We start from the raw sequence: 10,003 nt of genomic DNA on the forward strand, positions 1-10,003 counted from the left end.
GAGTCGGCGGGAGCCGGAGTGAGGTTCTGAAGGACGGCGCGCTCGGGCCAGCCTAGGGCCAGAGTGTGAGCCAAGGAGGAAAATGCCAGGCCAGCCCACCAGAAACGCGAAACTGAAGGCCTGTGGGGCCCGTCTGCTTCTGCGGCATTTACTCTTCAAACATTTGCTCAACCTGTCCGATGCTCCGTGTTCACTCTGAAAATGTGAGCCGTTGCCGTTGGAAGGAGCAGTGCTTTCCACCTGATCTTTAACTTTTCACTTATTAGGTAAGTATTTATTGAGTTCCTATTTTGTGGAAAAAAATTGTGTTGGACACTGAGAATAATTCAAAGATCATAAGAAGACCCCCCCCCTCCCCCCTCCGACCCCCCCCCCCCGCGCCAGGAGACAGATATTTAAACCGGGACAGTACTTTGAGGTAAATAACAAACTGGAGACTTTTCCTTACCTTTAAACACCCATGTCTTTTTGGCTCTCTTGGCCTCATCTGTGCTGCTCTTACAAGTAACACCTTTTCAACCTTTATCTCTCTCAAGAAATCTCCCCTGACAACTTGCAATTTTAATGTTATATTCCTCAGTACCATGTACTGATAAAAGTTTGTTTTGGACAAATGTATGTCCTGAGTCCTTTGTTACCTCTCTTCTAGAACTTTTATTCTCTCATGTTACAATAAATACCTGTTTTCTCCCCTTCTACTCATTCATCCAGTTGTCTATGGAATGCCTGGTGTATTCCAGATATTGTGCCTGTCCCTGAGCATGGCTAGTAATCCAACATTAGAAGAGTCTTTGCTTTTATAGAACCCACAATCTCCTGCACGAATAGGCAGTTATCAAACTAGCTGGTTCTATTTTGGCTCAAGGCTGAGGACTTTTCTTATTTGCTGTCCCAGTTCTTGCCGGCCCACCTCTGGTTGGTGCTCCCTGCTGGTTGTTCTGATACACGGATCCATAAAACATTTAAAAAAATCGAATAAAACACTTTCATAATACGTCGTACCTCCACACAGAGTAGAGCCATAGTTATTTCCTCTCCATGTTCTCCATGACTTCCTCTTACCCTCATTCCTTGGTATTTCCTGGTTCTTCCTTGATCTGTTCTTGGATTATCTGCCTGTAACAACCTGGGTTATCTGCTCGCCTGTTCCCTGCCTCTCATTGGTACCTTTCCTCTCAGCTTGTAGTCTTGCCTCATTCAAACCCAACCCAACCCAACCCAACCCTAAAACTGGTAACACCCATAATCACAAACATGGCCCTTGTATGCCTGAGAGCTTCACAGCCAATAAGTATAGTAATACATTTCCTTTTCCCACCATAAGCACCCTATGCTCCTGTAGTCCCTCAGATACAGTGTCGTCTTTGGTGGTTCTATTTCAAAATGTTCCTGTACTGGAACATGTGTGCTGCCCGGAGAGCACCCTCCCCCTGCGCTTAGAGCTCAGTTGCCTCTGCTGCTGAGGTTTACACTCTCGTTTCCAATCCTCAGCGTTTGTTCTTAATTCCATTACTGTGTTGACATGCTTGGTTTTTGTGATTGCTTGTTCCTTGATCTCAAATTGTGCCGCCGTCATTTTGTATACCATGCCCCTTGAATAGCATCTGTCACAGAGTAAGCCCACAAAAGGTTGAAGAATCCATGTGCTGTTCTTGAGATTTTTTGCAACTTTAACAGTCCAGGATTATATAAATGTTGATAAAATAATGGCAGCAAATTCATGGAATAGCACCTATTTAAGTGTGCCTACTATGTGCTAGCCTCTGCCCTGGTGCTTGGCATATCTGCACGATTAGCTCCTTTGCTTCTTTAAGATCTTGACTCAAAAACCACTTGTCAGGCCCTGGCTGGTTTGGCTCAGTGGGTAGAGTGTCGGCTTGTGGACTGAAAGGTCCCAGGTTTGATTCCAGTCAAGGGCACATGCCCAGGTTGCAGGAGGCAGCCAATCAATGATTCTCTCTCATCATCGATGTTTCTATCTCTCTCTCCCTTCCTCTATGAAATCAATAAAAACTATATTAAAACAAACATCACCTGTCAGTTCCTGAAATCTTTCTGTCCCTCAGCATGTTGCAGTTTCCTCTCCTGCTTTATCTTTTTCTTCTCAGTGCATTTAGCATTCTGTATATTTTACTTTTTTTTTGCATTTTTTTATTGTTTTATTGCTTAAAGTATTACAAAGGGTATTACATATGTGTCCTTTTTTTTCCCCCGCCCTTGACAATCCCTTGGCCTCCCCTACCCCCCAGTGTCTTATGTCCATTGGTCATGCCCATACGCATGCATACAAGTCTTTCGTTTGATCTCTTACCCCCCTCCCTCCTGCCCCCCAACCCTCCCTGGCCTTCCCTATATTTTACTTATTTACCTGTTTCCTTTTCTGTCTGAGTTACAAATTCTACAGCATTCTATATATTTTACTTATTTATCTGTTTCCTTTTCTGTCTGAGTTATACATTCTACAGCATTCTATATATTTTATTCATTTATCTGGTTCATTTTTGGTCTAAATTACAAGTTCCATGAGGAGTTGAGATTTTTATCTATTTTGTTCAGAACTGTAGCTCAAGTACTTAGCACATAGTAGCTGTCCAGTTAAATATTTAACAAATAAAGGAAAAAAATAAATAACAGCATTAAATAACTATAGTAGAATTGAATCAGAGTATATAGACATTGGATCTGAGCCCAGAGCGAATTCAAGGGAAATGAATGGTTCTTTCCAACATGTGTAAAAGGGCACTAGCTAAATTAATTCACTTTTACCTGGTTCTGTTAAATTTATGAAAAGCCAACTAATTGTTTCATGAATGTTTGCTATACATATATATATACTTTTAATAAAGAGTGGGTCTATAAAGATTCCCAACCTATGTACACAGACAAAAGGGAAACAGAGGTCTTTGCCTTATGGATTGTCAGAGTAATGATGATGCTTCTAAGACATCTGTTCAGCTCATCGTATTTGTTTCCCCCTGTGGTTTATACAGTTGAGCCCATTGGTACATGTTTGTTTACATGATATGGCATATGGTACCGGTCAGTTCTGACCATAGAAACGTCCTGAAGATTTGTGGCAGCACTGGGCCTTATGATATGTGGTTTTGTCATTGAAAAATTCGATAACATTTCTATTTTGGTAAACAAGTGAGTACTGAGCATATTGACGGGCATTTTGAATAAAGGTATTTTGATTTCTCACCCCACTGTACGAAAGTGAGTTGCAAGAAGATTATTTAGTGAGCTAACAGTAAATAAGTAGTTTTTTTCACTCATTGAAGAAAAGCTTGGATCTGGGCAAATTTGGGGAACTTGAAACTCCAGGATGAAATTTGGAAAATACTGGGACTTTTAGTAGAAATTGTAAAAAAAAAAAAATCACTATTCATTTGAATGCAAGTTTTTTCTAGAAAGCATGGCCCTTGAACAGTTTTGAAATGTTATCTTGGGCGGAGAGTATACAGGCGTTGTATGATTTTGCTTCTAGAGCAAGAAGACTTTATCTTATAATCCCGATGTTTTATTTAGTCCATTTGCTTCAGCTTTAATCAGAATTTTGGTTTTGTCAAACAAAAAGCAAATCCAGACTTGGTATGGAGAGACTTTATTTGAAGGGATTACTGCAAGGGGGGAAAGGGACTATAGCAATGCTGTAAGGGGCTACTGCATTAGGGAGAACACTGTACACATATGTCAGGAGTTAGGCAAAAAGGGCATTTCTTTTACAAGAGAAGTGAACAAGGCTAGCAAGACCTGGGTGTCGGAAAGTGGGAAGAAAGAAAGGATGGCTTAGTCCTATTAGGTTTGGATCAGTGGATAGAGTGTTGGCCTGTGAACCAAAGGGTCCCCAGTTCGATTCCAGCCAAGGGCACATACCTTGGTTGCAGGCTCCTCCCTGGCCCCAGATGTGCTTGAGGTGCGTGAGGAGGCAACTAATCGAAGTGTTTCTCGATGTTTCTCTCCGTCTTTCCCTCTCTCTTCCATTCTCTTAAAAAAAATCAAGGGGAAAAATATCCTGAGGTGCGGATTAACAAAACAAAACAACAACAAAAAGAGAAAGGATGGCTCACAGAACAGTAGATCAGAGGCTCAAGTTCAGGGACCTAAAGGACGGAGATAGGTTAACCAAAGTTTGGTTAACAAGCATTTTGTTCTGATCAATGGGACACGGGGTTCAGCTAATCATTTGTGAGGCAAAGGCTAGCTTTGTCATAGGTAAGAAGATAAGCATTGATGAGTTTTACCTAAGTCATGGGAGAAGGGTGGTTCTTTGTAGTAAGCCATTTTCCAGACACAAAAGGGTGAGAAAATTCCATTGACCTTCACTGCTTTCTCAGGTAAAATTCAACATGGCCAGCTTCTATACTTAGAATCAATTTGGAAAATATTCTTCTTTATAGAAGGATTACAATGAAAACAATCTTAATAGTTGCTAATTCTTTTTTTTTTTTTAACATTGGAAATTTCCTCTCCAGGGAGTTCCTGAAAAAAAAAAGAAAAGAAAAGATGAATATATAAAGCATCTCATGAAAGGAAAGGTATCTTTGGTGCTTTATTCTGGCAGATAAAGTGCATATTAAAAGATGTGACTTTTGTGGTTTATATGGTAACTAACTGGCAGAGGCATTGCATATTTAATTATAGGACAAAATAAATCTTTAAAAGATTGATTAGTCAAATTTAATATTTAGAAACTTCACCATAAAGGCAAATACCCAGGTCACCGGAAGCTACTTGGTTTACAATAAAAATAAAGATTATATCCTGACACTCTAGGAAGTTTCATTTCATAATAAATGGCATCGTTATGGCAGAGAGCTGCATAAAGATAGAAGGAATTAAAGACAAAAAGCTAGGTGTTTCATTTGTTGTATTGTGTTAGAAAAGACCATAAAATCACAAAATTCAGAGTTAAATCAGTGTAGTCTTTTCAGAAATGTATGGGATACATCAACTTCGAGAAAACTGCCAGTTTTATTTTCTCTTGTAGCTATGTATTTACATTAAATTCTGATTTTCCTCAAAATAGCTCTCAGAAAACATACGAGAGAAATGTATAATTTTTAGTTAGCCTCTGAAATTCCAAAGATATGCAAAACAAATGAAAACAGGCTGGAGGTGGTAAAACTTTTGAGGAACATTTTGTAGGCATGGCCACATTGCAGGAACATTTATTTATTTATTTTTATGTATTTTTAAAAATATATTTTATTAATTTTTTACAGAGAGGAAGGAAGAAGGGTAGAGAGTTAGACACATTGATCAGCTGCCTCCTGCACACCCCCTACTGGGGATGTGCCCGCAACCAAGGTACATGCCCTTGACCGGAATTGAACCTGGGACCCTTCAGTCCGCAGGCCGACGCTCTATCCACTGAGCCAAACCGGTTAGGGCTGCAGGAACTTTCAAGCTCTTTAAGCTTATTTGATATTTATCCTTCCTGGGCTCAGTCTGCGAGGAAAATGCGTGTCCTTGTTTGAGTTCTGTCACTCACCGGCTGGGTGACCCCAAGGTCACCTACATTTTCCTCGCTTCAGTCTCCTGATCTATTCAGTGCAGACTAGATGGTCTGTAAGGACCTGTCTAGTTATAAAAGGTTATTGTATTGTCTCAAAGCCAGAAATTCCTTAATTTAGGAAGCACTTTAAAAAACCTTGGATGGTCGACAGGTTTCCAGATCTAAAAGATCTGCAGAAGGTGCCATTAGGGAGGAGGGGGGGAAAAAAGGAAACAGAAAGAAAGGCATAGAAAGTAAATAGCACAGAAGAGGTTTCTCCGAAAAGAGCCAAGTGCTCAGGGAAACTGGAATTCATGCTGGTGACACTGCCCAGGATGCTGTGCTCCTTCCTTCTTACCTCCCACAGAGGCTCATGCTGGCCAGATGTTGCCACAGGGTCACCACATTTGCCAAGGCAACTGCCTCTTCCTGTTTTCCTCTCTCCCTTCTCCTCCTCCTCCTCCTCTGCAGAATACTCAATCCCTCACCAGCCAGGGCTCACTCCCCTGGTTTCTTGCACCTGTAACAGCCTTGCCTTCCCCCCCAGAATGAAATGGCTTCAGTTGCAATTTCCAGACAGTAGATGGCGCTGGTCAACTATTAAAAAAGGTGTGTGTGGTTGTCATCTGTGTTCCCAGGTCTCCCCCAGCAAGTTCTGTGTTGAACCACCTTAGCGTAAGAAATGTCTGATTTTCATTTGTTGGCAATCATATCTCCTAGGCAGTCATTTCACGCATTTTTGTAAAATACGCAAACAGTGCCTCCCCGTTGCAGACATTTCTGTAGGAGAGCTATTTTCTCCCGGTGATGCCAGCGGGTGAGGAAAACGGGCTCCCTGCCTTAGAGAACGTCACCACCTCATGTCACACCCGGGAGGTAGGGAGATGGCGCCTTTTGGTAACGATTAAAAAAAAACAAAAGCAAAACTTGTATAATCGACAACATCGCCCAACTAAATGTTTGAATTTCTAATTTTTTTATATATATATTTTTTATTGATTTTTTTACAGAGAGGAAGGGAGAGGGATAGGGAGTTAGAAACATCTATGAGAGAGAAACATCGATCAGCTGCCCTCTGCACACTCCCCACTGGGGATGTGCCTGCAACCAAGGTACATGCCCTTGACCGGAATCAAACCCGGGACCCTTGAGTCCGCAGGCCGACACCCTATCCACTGAGCCAAACCGGTCAGGGCGAGTTTCTAATTTTTTGAAGAAACCTTTCGAATTGTCTCACCCATTTGATTTTGATGCCTGTGTATATCTCCCTCCCTCTTTAAGCCATAAGATATTCTTAAAAAATATATATTTTATTGATTTTTTACAGAGAAGAAGGGAGAGGGATAGAGAGTTAGAAACATCGATGAGAGAGATCGACCAGCTGCCTCCTGCACGCCCCACAGTGGGGATGTGCCCGCAACCAAGGTACATGCCCTTGGCCGGAATCGAACCTGGGACCCTTGAGTCCACAGGCCGATGCTCTATCCACTGAGCCAAACCGGTTTGGCTATTCTTTAGTCTTAAAGAATGCCACTGGGAATCAGTTTTCTGGAAACAGTTTGCCATTTCCTCCCTAATGCCGATCCAGGAAGAGATATGCATCTCCACGAGAGAGAAGTTCAGTGCCATCGGGAAGGTCTGCCTACCTTTTGTAAGAATTTCTTTAAAAAAAAAAAATTTTTTTTTTATTGTTGCTAGTATTACAGATATCTCCTATCCTCCCTCTTCCCTCCCCTCCTTGTAAGAATTTCAAAGATGCTCATGGGAAGTGTGTTAAGAATTTTCATGAAAAACAAAATTATGTAGAATCTGAAGAAATTTTTCTTACCGTTAATAAATTTATAATTTTTGTATCTCCAGTGACCAGTGTTCCCCGTATACAATTCCATCATTTCATTGAATGTGTTTTAAAAGTTCTCTCTTCTTTTTCACCCTCTTATTATTTAACTCAATGCTATATAAAACCCCAAATCCAAATGTATAAATTAAAATAAGAGGGTTTTAACTTTCCTGAAAAAGTTTTTAAACCTCGTAGTTTTTCACAAAACCCTGAGTTTACTAGCTTTTCTGGAAAACGTCTTTTTAATTAAAAAATTAATCAATTCTTGGTGCCATGGTTTGAGAGGGTAATCTAAACATATTTTAGGAGATAAGTTAAATCTTTGATAAGCTGTGTGCTTATCATTAAAAAACTTAAAGATCACCCTAGTCGGTTTGTCTCAGTGGATAGAGCATCGGCCTGCGGACTGAAAGGTCCCAGGTTTGATTCCAGTCAAGGGCACATGCCCGGGTTGTGGGCTCCATCCCCAGTGGGGGAGGGGGGGCGTGCAGGAAGCAGCCGATCAATGATTCTCTCTCATCATTGATGTGTCTATCTCTCTCCTCCTCTCCCTTCCTCTCTGAAATCAATAAAAATATATTTTAAAAAACCCAAAAAACGTAAAGGTCTTCCATATACTCTCAAACCTGATGGTTTTGAATAGATTATAATCTAAAAAACACCTGATTTCTCGTCCTGTCATTTTCCTGTCAGTTGCCGGAATGCCTACACACGGAACCCCCGTGCCTTGACCGGTTTGTGGAGCTGTCAGTTCTAGATTTACTGCTTGGTTTGGGAATGAGCTGTTTCGATGGCATGTGCCTCACCGATCTCTCAGAACTAGCGAAAACTGTTCACCCGAAAGAAAATATTAGTCTACACCTCCCGTGCCTGCAATTCTGAGATTATGTAGGTGTGGGTATTTTTTTTTTCTGAATAAAACTAGAAATCCAAAATGACAAGAAAAATTTCTTTATCCTAACTCTGTGATATTGCCGTCTGCAACCACCACGGCCAGGCCCACAGTTTAAAATTCCAACGTAGTCGGTGAGAAAGCATCTTCGGGAGCCAGAGTCAACACAGCGGCAGTTGCAACACTATCCTCTACAGCGCACGTTAGGAAGCACATCACAGACCCATGGCCCAAATTATTAATTTTCTACAAGGAAAACACACGAAGCAGATGTGCTTATAAAACGAATACAGTACGTGCCTTGGAAAATTGCTTTAACTGGCAATAGTATATAGTTGTTGAATTATATTTTCAAGACATCGGAATTCTTGTTAATTCGTACTTTAGCTGTTTCATAACTAAATGTACTTGAGGAAACCAAATAGCTTTCAGAGCTGATGTTCTGAAGACTGGGACGCAGCTGCATTTTTTTTTAAACCTAAGAATGAGAGAAGAAGAGGTGAGGAAGAGGTAATCTTTCCTCCTCCTGCCTTCCCCTGTGTGTTTCCCAGGACCGGGCATGATTTGACAAAACAGTTCCCCTCAGATGTTCTGTTTTCAAGTTCAATATCCCAGACATAAATCGACCTTTCTCTCTTCCGAGCTGCAGTATTTTTAATCCCCTAATTTATGTTTCTTCCTTCAGGTTAAAAACTAGTGGCTTTTAGAATCTCCTCTCTCTCTTGTCCCTTCCCTAAACCCTTGTGGTCACTGATTCTTCCTCTGAAATAATTCCTTTTTTGGATTATTAAAATACATGTTTTTACTCTCCATTTCACATCCTACTTGATAGGTTAAAGTTTAAATGAGTCTTTTTACAACATTGCTTTTTAATGTCTCTCTCCCCTTCCCCCAATCTCACCCCGAGTTCTGTTGCTGGTAAGAGCAAATATAGAATTTGCTGTTAGATTTTTTGTTGTTGTTAATTCTCACTTGAGGATATATTATTCCACTGATTGTTTTTTTAAGAGAGAGTAAAAGGGAGGGAGAAAGTCAGAGAGAGAGAGAGAGAGAGAGAGAGAGAGAGAGAGAGAAACATCCATGCAAGAGAGACACATCGATTGATAGGCTGCCTCCTGCACCGCCCGCAGGTGCCCTGGCCAGGGCTGGGGATTGAGCCAGCAACTGAGGTATGTACCCTTGGCGAGAATCGAACCTGGGGCCCTTCAGTCTGCAGGTTGACTCTCTAGCCACTGAGCCAAACCAGGGCTGCTGTTAGATTGTTTTTTTTTTTTCTTGTATATTACTTTTTAATTCTTTCAAGTATTTTTTTTTATTGTTTAAAGTATTACAAATAGTAGTACATATGTATCCTTTTCCCCCCATGGGCCTCTCCCCAGCCACCCCTCCCCCCTTCCTCCCAGCACATGCCCTCACCCACCCCCCCCGCCCCCGGGGGGGGGCTGGGGTTTTTGGAAGAATTTTAAAAAAAAACAGCCCCCGCGCGCACTATAAAGGCATTGTGAAAGGAATGAAAATCATCACACACGTTCACAGAAATATTCATTAGATCTCAAAACAGGAACTCTCTCTGAGCCTAGAAATTTCTATAAGGTACTTTTACCCCTTGAAAGGCTTGTAGACTGGATCAAAAGATGTAACAAATTGGAAGAAGAGGACTAAGGAATTTTCTTATGCCGATAAACGGACATATAACATTGATTAGTTTAGCTAACCACGTAATGCGTATGTTGATATATAGATGATGATGAGAGAGTGGAAGGAAGTACTCAAC

The sequence above is a fragment of the Myotis lucifugus genome, unplaced genomic scaffold (assembly GCF_000147115.1).
Source record: "Myotis lucifugus unplaced genomic scaffold, Myoluc2.0 scaffold_732, whole genome shotgun sequence".
Lineage (NCBI taxonomy): Eukaryota > Metazoa > Chordata > Mammalia > Chiroptera > Vespertilionidae > Myotis > Myotis lucifugus.